Source organism: Thunnus maccoyii, chromosome 9 (assembly GCF_910596095.1).
Source record: "Thunnus maccoyii chromosome 9, fThuMac1.1, whole genome shotgun sequence".
In the NCBI taxonomy this organism is placed as follows: domain Eukaryota; kingdom Metazoa; phylum Chordata; class Actinopteri; order Scombriformes; family Scombridae; genus Thunnus; species Thunnus maccoyii.
This window is the reverse complement of record NC_056541.1, coordinates 9,135,413-9,146,160: the sequence shown is the minus strand read 5'-3', so window position 1 is coordinate 9,146,160 and position 10,748 is coordinate 9,135,413.

The following is a 10,748-nucleotide window of genomic DNA, read 5'->3' as shown; positions in this document are numbered from 1 at the left end:
TGCAGAAAAATGTAGTTAAAAACTAATGTTCTCATTTCATTTTGGGTTTAACGGCAAACGGTCATAATTCCCAGAGAGTCTGAATGTTCCTTTAAGTCATTCTCAGAGTTTGCCAGAGTACATGTATAAATGGAAGACATGGCATTTGATCATAAGCCCCGGACCTTTTTTACATGTGTTAATGCAACAAATGTCCTCACCATCACCGTTTTTTAGATTAAGGGAAAATCCCTGAAACGCTTCCAAACCCTACAGTAGGAGAGGTCAGAAAATATGTGTAAAACAGACTCATGATATGAATTGGACATTGTGAAAGGTGACCCTCCATTCAGTCAGTCAGATTTGAGTGATGTAGTGCGCAGTACAGTACGGTCATCGTGTGCGAGGAAAGACCTCAGGCAGCTGACTTCCCTGAGTTGTCTCGTCAGGACGTCTCACATGCCAGAGAGTCTGTCTGGCATCCAGCCAGCTGCGACACACTAGCCCCCCTCCAGCTGTCCCTGGAGACTTCCTGTCAATCATGTCATAACAATAAGGCGAGCTGCAATGGCACCCATGTAAGTGATCCTCAAACTTAACACATCGTTCCTCTCACATTAGAAGAAGATGTAGTCTGGAATGTGTCTGAGGTGTTTGTGGCTTGTGAATGCTGGTTGGGTCTTTGTGTTGCTGGGTGACTTTTGCGATTGCTGTGATGAGGCTGTTTTGTAGAACATGGGATTGCGTGGAGAAAGGATTGGATTAGACTGACAGATTCATCCGGATAGACTGTGAAGTAACCTACACACATATTAATACATACTTTTTATTGAAGGAAAAAGAAAGTGTAGAGATGAGTTAATGTAGTTTAATTAAATTCCATTATTTGTACTTGTATGTAATACATTTGATAATGAAATCTGCATGTGTGCATTTGTTTTAACTTTTACAGTTTCTATCCTTTTATCCTGTCATGTTAAATACACATCCCATTTAATCTGTGTTCTTTGTTGTGGATATCTGTATATTGTATATTGTGTATATTTTTGCTAGTATACTATATCATGTAACCTCGATTATGACCATAAAACACAATCGATTCAAACAACACCATTTAGGATCACATAACAGACAACTATATCTTCAGCTTGTGCATTTACTTTATTGGCCAGGGCGCTCCCTTGAGTGCAGTAGTTCAAACTGTCGTTGTCTTAACTTATCACCATTGAAAGGTGATAATTACTATCTCTGTTCATTCATATCAGATTTGCTTCATAGTTAATGAGGTCCTACTTACGTATATCCAATATATAAATCCAGCTGCAGCCATAAATCACCTTCACTGAATCGCTCACATTGTGTACATTTCTAAAAGTAAGTGCTGGCATAGATCAAGGCCATGTTTGACTACTAAAAATATCATCCTTGATATGGACAAGTAAGATTAGTATTACCGTAACTGAAGGGAAAATTGCCGCAATATCATTGTATAATCATCCCACATAGATTCCTGACATATCATATACAATACAGAACATGTATTCAGTCCTTGAAAATGAGCATTAATAAGTTAATAAGTCTTTGATCCGGTAAAATAAACACAAACAGAGCCAGTGGTGCGGCGACACTGACCCTGCATGCCGATGGGATCTTTAAAGGTTGTGGAGATGTCACATGTATTTTGCAGTTGTTAAAAAAAGTGCTGCGGTTGACACAAAAACCCACTTGAGGGGAAAGTGATATTTGTAGAGGTCATGAAATGTACCTTAGGAAGAGGAGCCCGGACACTATAAAGTTAACAGCTGCCCCGGCTTAACTTGGTGACACTTAAGACAGATGATCTGGGATGAACTGAGGACTCAGGGAGGGCTGTAAGAGAACACAGAAGATCTTAAAATGTATTCAAGTTCAGGCTCAGAGCTCCATCAGTTTGAAACAGTTCATAGTTACATGACATGCATACATTACATAGACGCAATAGAGGTTATGTACAGCATAGGAAATCATAAGTTGTTATGACATTTGACTGTGTTTGCTGCTAAAGAGACCCATGGAACAGAACATTTACAATTTAGTGATGAGCATTATCTTGCTTTTCTGCTTTCTTTTTGCTGGATAGTTAGGCGAACATACTGTCAAGATGATGTAATGTGTTATTTCTAGCAAACTTTCAGTCGAATTTGATTACAGAAAACTGTCAGAAACATCATAAACTACAGTCACAAGATATATTGACTTTGGGTTTTGGTTGCATACAATGTCATTAACATTCCCTGGTTTTTTTGTTTTTTTTACAAACTAGTTGAGAAGGGAGAAAATCCTTAACCGAAGTAGGTGAGGCAGTTGATGCAATGCAATATTTCCTTTAAGTTCTTAGTTTGATCAGATATCTGATGAAAAGTGGGAGTCAAAGGAAACACCACTGGAAGCCATAATATCAGCAAACAACTGTTAGCAAAACATACTATCTGCGTAAGCCTGTGCAACTAAAAGACATCAGTGAAGCCACAATATCCGCCTCTTTCACTCACTGACATCCCTAACCAAATCATTAAAATATCATTAATACTCTGAATTCTGTCTTCTGCATGTGCATATAGGTTGCTATTATTAACATCGAGGAATTGTTATTATGGCTTTAATCGCATTATTGCGAATCCATCAGCAAGCAGCCATCAGTGAAAACCATTATAGATGGGCTGTTTGCAGCTGAGTGTGGGCAGCACACAGCAAACCAGAAGCACCAGTTCATTAGTGTGTTCCTGAATGACAGAGGCTTAGTAATCAGATTCACATCTTTATTGACTTCCCGGACAGATCTCAGAAGAATCTTATATCCAGCCCACACACCATCATAAACCTGCACCATGCTCTGTGCCAGTGTTACCCTTTTACACAGGGGTACTATAGGAGAGTAATGGAAAAAAGCTTTTTCGTTTATACTCTGACACTGTTTTACACTGAGTTCATGTTACGAAGAGTTGGAAGGTACTTTTTTTAGAGCACCATCGTCTTACCCTCAACCTGACTATCTATTTCAGGTTAGCAATTTCCTACATTTCCTAGAATGACTTTTGATAACAAATAACTTGTTACAGTTCCAGAAGCACAGCAAATGGGTTTTTCCACGTGAAAAGTCACTGGAGCTACATCGCATTCTGCTCTATCAGAACTGCTGTCAGTGTTAAAATTGATATCTCTGCCTTGATATAATGGACTTCTTCTTGTATAGCATGTTATATTGCAGCATGGGGTAAAGATTCTCTTCTTGGATTCAGAGGGAGTGACAGAAATATTAATGTGTTGTGCTGAGCTGTAGACTTGATACACAAGACTTGGACTTCTTCTTTGGACTTCAGACTGAAGTTACAAAAATGATGACCGAAGACTTAAAATTGACTGCTGTTAGACTCGGCCTACTTGAGACTTGACTCAAGCTCAGATATTCAAGTCTCAAGTCTGTCTGGTGTAAATATGCAAAACCACAGAGCTACAATATTTTGTTATTGAGGTTATGCAATGCGAACACTTGGTCCTAAAGCACTATTACACACAGCTTACATTCAAATGTCATGCCATTTTAAATGCATGAATTAATTTTTTGGCCACTTGGGGGCAATTTGTAAACACAACACTGACATATTATCACCCTATAAAGTTGACACAGCAAACAGTGGCTTATTCACACATCCAGCAGACATGGAGCAATATGAGTATTCATTTGGAGTCATTCAGTATTCACTCTCCTCTTGGCTCTTGGCTGGAAACTACACTTCAAAAGTTGCAGGCCATATTTTTTTTTTATTTGACCATTTGCACGTTTTCCTTTTATATTGACTTCCCACTTTTAATACTTGACTCAGTATCAATGGATAATTATTTTAGTTCACAACATGTTAATACATACTAGCAACTTTCATGATAGTGTCAAACTTGTTTATGATAAAATATTAATAAAAACTATCACCAAACAATAAAATAAAAGCTACAGCTATTTTTTTTTATACACTATTTATTGTCAGAGTACATTTTTCTTCTGTCCCTGGTGGCTGTGTCTTTCTCTCCTCCACTCAGCCTGTTTGGAAAAAGAAAGAAGATATTTGTTCAGTATGGATACTGCTGTGTGATAAATGGAGATACAAACCCGAGGAGGCATACCTTCATGTCAGACACACTAATCTCCTGCCTGTAACACTCCAGCAGGGAGTGACTTCACTTCACCTCCCATCAAGCAGAAATCATCTGAGATTTTTTAAAATAAAATTCATAGGTGCCTGTCCTGATTCTGCCTGTTTTATGGCTCACTCAACATTTTTTCCATTTTATTTTTACTGAAGTGCTGATATGTGAGGATTTGAATCTTGATCTGAGTGGGGAAATTACAAAGAGGCTGTTTATCTTTTATACAGACAGATAAATGCTACATATCATGGAATTTGTAGTTCAAGGCTACAAACGAACAAGTAATTATATAGATACATAATGACCTGAAGGGCCAATTTAATCGCTTCCTCTTTGAATTCTTTGTACACTTGTAATTAGCGCTTGTGTTGTCATTCAGTCCTATTGACTAAAAGGCCAGTGGATGATAAGCTACATTACTACCACAGTGGCTTCTCAGGTGTCTTGGCAACTGAACACTAACACACAGTAGTAACATAATCGCCTCTCTGTTCTACTTCCAACTTGGACATCAGTCATTCTGTACTGGAAAACAACAGTGTAAAAGTACAGTATAATGTTTCAAACTCTAACCTAGATTTAAAGTCAAATCCTTCCAATATACAGTACTGTGTAAAAGTTTTAGGCACTAAAAGTAACGGGAGGATGTTTTCAAAAATGATACCATGAATAGTTTTCATTTATCAATTAACCTTATACAAAGTGCACTTAACAGAAGAAACTGAAATCAAATCAATATTTGGTGTGAGCACGCTTTGCCTTTAAAACAGCAGCAGTTCTCAGTACACCTGTGGACAGTTTTTCAGGATACTTGGCAGGTCGGTTGTTTCAAGCATCATGGAGAAGTTGCCACAGTTCTTCTGTGGATTTAGGTGTGTCAGTTGCTTCTGTCTCTTCATGTAATCCCACACTGACTCCATGAAGTTGAGATCATGGCTCTGTGGGGGGCTACCATCTGTTGCAGCACTCCTTGTTCTTCTTGATGCTGAAGAAAGTTATTTATGTCTCTGGCTGAATGTTTGGGGTCATTGTCATGCTGCAAAAATAAATTTGGGACCAATCAGATGCCTCCCTGATGGTGTTGCATGATGGATAAGAATCTAAACACCTAAAGTGCCTAAAACTTTTGCACAGTACTGTATTTACATTTACGTGTTACACACAGTAAAGACATCATAAAAATGCAATACAAATAAATAAATATAAATCCGAACATGAGGGAGAACATGCAAATCAGCACACAGTCAGGTTCAAACCCAGAAACTTCCTGTGTTAGAGCTACATTTAAAGCCACGGAGCAATGATTACTGCCCTTAGTGGATAATGGTGGTAGGTGATCAAAACCTCAATTTTGAAGTGTATGCAGATTGATTGATTGATTTGTTAATTTGAGTGTCCTGCACCTTTTCTGGTGCCCGATCCATATGGGCTTACAAGACACTAGACCTCACCAATGACCAGGATGGTCACATGACAGAACACAATGTGCAGGTCTACAAATTCAAGAAGAGTAAATTTCAAAACATTCAGTTTTCATTCAGTCCTGTTATGGATACAATGTTCTTTGTCTTAGCTGCCGTACAATTTCTATAAATCTCAGCAAAACAAAAATATCCACATTAAAAAGCCAACTTGATGTAGCACCTTCAGAAAAACACAACAAATCAGAATTCATCAACTGAATCTTCTCAAACAAATGATTCCTCAAATCATTTTAGAAAGGGAAATGAAACAAAATGAAATTCATCCTCTTATATCTGCCTACCTCAAAGTACCAGTTCTTAACTGAGCACACAGGGATAATTTAATGTTATATATGTTTCTGTGTTTTAATCTTCTTTGATTTGAAAATAATTTCTAAGCTTTGGCTTATTACAAATGTCCTCCTTCCATTGTTCCTTTTAGATCTTTAATGGTTTTTGTTTGACTGTATTTATATCATACTACAAGTTAGTCCTGAAAATAAAATTCTGCTCAAAAAAAGAGAAAATATTGCAGCGACCTCTCTCGACCAAGAATTACTTGTGTGCTCGATCCCAGTTAAAAAATTTTGTGGTCAGTGTTTCTTCTGGCAACTGAGCAAAGCGTTTCCACAACCTCACCATTTCACATCTCTGCTTTACAAGACTTGACTCCCATCCCATGTCCCCTTCAGGCGGAACATACAACTTCTTTGGCTGTTATATTACAGTTTTCAGTATCCATTATCACAGGCTCTCATACACCAACAGACAGCCCCAAAAAACCATTTTAGACCCAACTCATGGCTCCTACCCTGAGTACCAGCTTCTCCTCTGACGCAGACACTACAGGGTTTCCCTGAGGTAGGCACAAACATTACATATCGTACTCTGTGTGTGCACTTTTGCTAATGTAGATGGGCTTGTGCAATTGATTGATTAATGTATCTGTTGTTATATTATTGTAGCTATTGGTTATGTATAATGAAATAATGGAAAAATAATTTTGGGGTAGGACAACATTAAGGCTGCATCAGTCATATTTTTGCTGCAGCCCTCACATGCAGCCCGCTTCATTTGTCGGTCAAACAGGTGCCAGCTTGCCACATGGTTATGCCAGACTCCAGCTGGGATCAGGTCCGGCACCCCTGCTGCTCTGCACAGATGGAACAGGCCACTCATGCCATCCGCTGACACAGTACACGGATGATGTGTTAACTCAAGATCCCAGACAGGTGGTGTCACATACTGTAAGGCCCCATTGTTGAACCTCATGTACGGTGGCCCAAACACTATTGTTATGAGCAGAAATTCCTAAAATATGCACCCAGTGAAACCAAACAAAACTTAATGTTGCAGATACATACATTTTTGCAAGTGGAACAAAAAGGCACCAATGCAAATATGTGTATTATTTGTGTAGCTTATGTCTTGTATAAGTTTAATTTTCATTCTGTGTATATAAGAAGGATATACTACATTGTCACTGTCCAGTGGAAATGATTCATCTTCAAATTTGGTGATTTTAATAAACTGAAGGACTATGTGTTCCTCATAAGATACAGCACAATAGTCATTATATCTGTAATATTATTATGGATTTGCTCAGCTGTTATTGTAATTCATGCATTGATTGATTCACTATCACTGCATATTAGAGGTAATGTCCTGCCGGGGAGAGAAGAGGCTGCAGCAACGTGTAAAGGTCACCTGCCAGTAAATGATTCCTAATGTGAAAAAAATAAAACCTCACAAGGGGCAACACCGCAAATAGTTGCTGAGAATAACATATTATCACACATGTTTGTGTTTGTATTTGCTGGCATGCTATGATTAATTCCTAATGTGTGAAATCTCTGCACAATGAGCACTGCTTCTCCCCACTGCCAATTCCCAGATTCCAGAAAACATAATTCCCATGTCATGTACTGCTGTTTTTTTGGTATTAAATTAATTTGACCATAACATGAAATGTGATACAGTGTTGCAACCAGGCGCCAAAGTGCTCCGTACATCCCAGACTGCTTGGCGACAACAGCGGTATGTGCTGCAGGTCCAGAATTTTGTGGAAACTCAACTCAAGGCCAGTTGAAAATTTTGAGTGGCCGCAATAAGCAGCCTTGACTTAGTGTTTCTGACAGCAGGAACAGATGATGCAGCACTTTAGAAATAGGGAGGTAATTAGCCACAGAGCAACAACAGACCACCGGGAGAGTTTCAAGGACCACAGCCAGCTCACTATATATATATATATATGCAATGAACCAATGTGACAGAGCTGGATGATGTGTCTGATTGGTCTTCTGGCACCCTCAAGTGGTGAAACATTGACACAACAGGATGAGAGGGATGCCGTGGCAGCTGAGGTTTATTCATCATTACAGTAGGTGGCAGGACTCTGCCTTGCATTTATCGTGCCTTTTGTACTTTGTGATATTCCCAATATGTATAATCACATTTTGGAAAGCAGGTTGTTCTTCCAACACCACATGGCATGTGAAAATAAGAAACTGGAGAGCCATGAATGTAAATGTGTCACATTAAGATGAACGACTTGAAGCTGCTCCATAAACACACTGCATGGCTTACTAATTATAATTCATCATGGATACTGTTGGAGTTTCAGCAGAATATTGTTTTACTGCCTGGTGTTCTTTACTGGAAAATGATTGTTCATTACAGGAAGACCATAATGAATGAATGAATTCACAATTCCAGAGTACTGTATACATTTTCAAACAATACTACAAAAAAGTTTAAAAATAAAGGACACCGACTGGAACAACTTTCATATTCAGAGACCTTCATTGTCTTCATTGTGACAAAAACATTTACTATATAATACTGCAGAAATCACAATAATAGTACGACTTACCTTCTTTTTTAGGCTTTTGAGACAAAAGTTAATGTAAACACAAAAATTAAACAGCCGTTCAAATTTTTGATCATGTACGCCCCAGAATATTTCAAGGTTTTGTTGAGCTATTTCATGGTAAATTAACTCTTAAATCATCATAATTTGTACAGCACCAAAGAAAATGGGAGAATCTGTGCCACAGTCTTTGGCTTTTTGATGAGTTAGATGTAAATATGAATAAGGCCAGACTTCTATTTGATTAAATATATTATATGTGTTATATTAGTCTTGTAAACTTTTTTTTTTCTTAACCCTAATTTAATCAGGTTAGTTTCATTGAGAATGATGCTCACCTTTTCAGGAACACCCCGCTCACATTTATGCAGTGATACATTTCACACCTAGAAGTTAAAAAGAGGAAATTTCATGCAAAGATAACTCACACTACTGAAACCTCATATTAGCTTCAGCTGAACTTTGGAGTATGTTTTTGCACAGAATGAGGACTGTGAGTTTTTTCCTTACTTACTACTGCATTATAATGCATTATGAAACTATCTCTTACTGACCACTATGAATAGAAGGAATGATTACGACAAACAAAACCTACTCTAATGTTATTATGGGCACCTGACTTTTGTGATGGGACAGAGAAAACGTGAACCTAACCTTTAAAAACAAGATAAAGGGTTGGGGTGTGTGTTAAGGGGGAAAATTAACACACAAATTGGATTACAAATTGGTGTGAGGCTAGTATATTGGTTGTCACAGTGATCAATAAACTGGCAGCTAAGATAGCTCCACTCAATAATACAGCAACCTGAGTGAATTGTAACACCTCAAGGGTTGCAAATGAGAGTGTGAGAAAAGTAGTTCCAGCGGAAAAAATCTAAATGGATAGAAAAAGTTGAAACATCCAGCTTCTGTAGTAATAATATGAATTCAAACTCAACCAAACCCTTTGAAAAAAAGGGAGATACTAAATATTTAGATGAATTCCAGGATAACTGTGTCTTGTTTGGTTTCACACATGTAGGCATGGATCCACTCCAGCCACTGTGTTTTCTCACCTTTAATTGCTGTCAAACAAGTACATTAAAGCCATCGCAACTACTGAAGGAGTGTTTGAGCTCATCTGATACAGCTATCAGGGTGTGAGGGGCAAAAAAGGTTGGAAATGGCACTTTAGACCATCATTTTATATGTAGTGTAGAACAATAAAAAGCAGAATATAGTTTGTTCTTTTGGTTCTCACAGTAAGAGGCAGGATGAATGCTCAGTGACCTAAACTGTCCCCTGAGACCAAGATATTACATAAGCTGTCTATAAAAAGCCATTACATGGCTTTAACACAGCTTATAAAGTCCAACATCAATAATCAATTTGGCCACACTTCCAAATATTCACTGTGACAACCTCTATTTCCTCATTGATCACTGATGAGTTTTACAAATCTCAGCCTTCAAAAGATGCTGAGCAAAAGAAAATGATGAATCGCCTCTCCTGCTCCCTTGCCCATAATAAACTGACACATCGCTTCAGTGAACATGGCGGGAAGCAAATGCTGCACTGCCAAACCAAATACACTCAGACCCCGTATCAGTTTATGGATGTAATGGATCCAGCAGACAGACGGAGCCCGTTGGCCTCCAGAGGTCCTTTGGATGTGCCACGGCACATAAGAAACTGCATGGAGCCAGTGTACGCGGCGGGTAAGGCTTTTTGAGAGCTCTGAGGTGTGTACACAGTACAACCATTCAAACGGCTCACAGAGGAGAGATGAAGAGAGAATGAGAAGGTCTTTATGGGGTAACTACAGGAAGATGCCTGTTATATAACAATAACACCATATGATAGCAAGATCTGTACGGGTCTCTCGACTTGATCAAGAGACGTGCACGTTGCTGGCCTCTTTTTTTAGGAGATTTTTAATAGTTTTCATATCCACTGGTGGAAACATCAAGGATGGTGATCACATGTCATCTTAATACCTCAGATTAAAGGGATGATTCCCTCTGTATTTCCTCAATATGCTTGGCAACAAAACCATTCACAGTCAAAACTTTAATGCAATGAATGATTTAGTGCACAGATAAGACCAATATGTCACTGGTTCTGCTCCATCCCATTTAACATGACTGAGGTTCCATCCAGCAGCACCTTTTTTATTATGCATGAAAGTTCATTCTTGACCTTTAAAATAGTAGTTTGACAAAACAATCCCAACACAAGATCCACGTCTTAGTGTTCCTTCTGGAGCTTTCAGATGT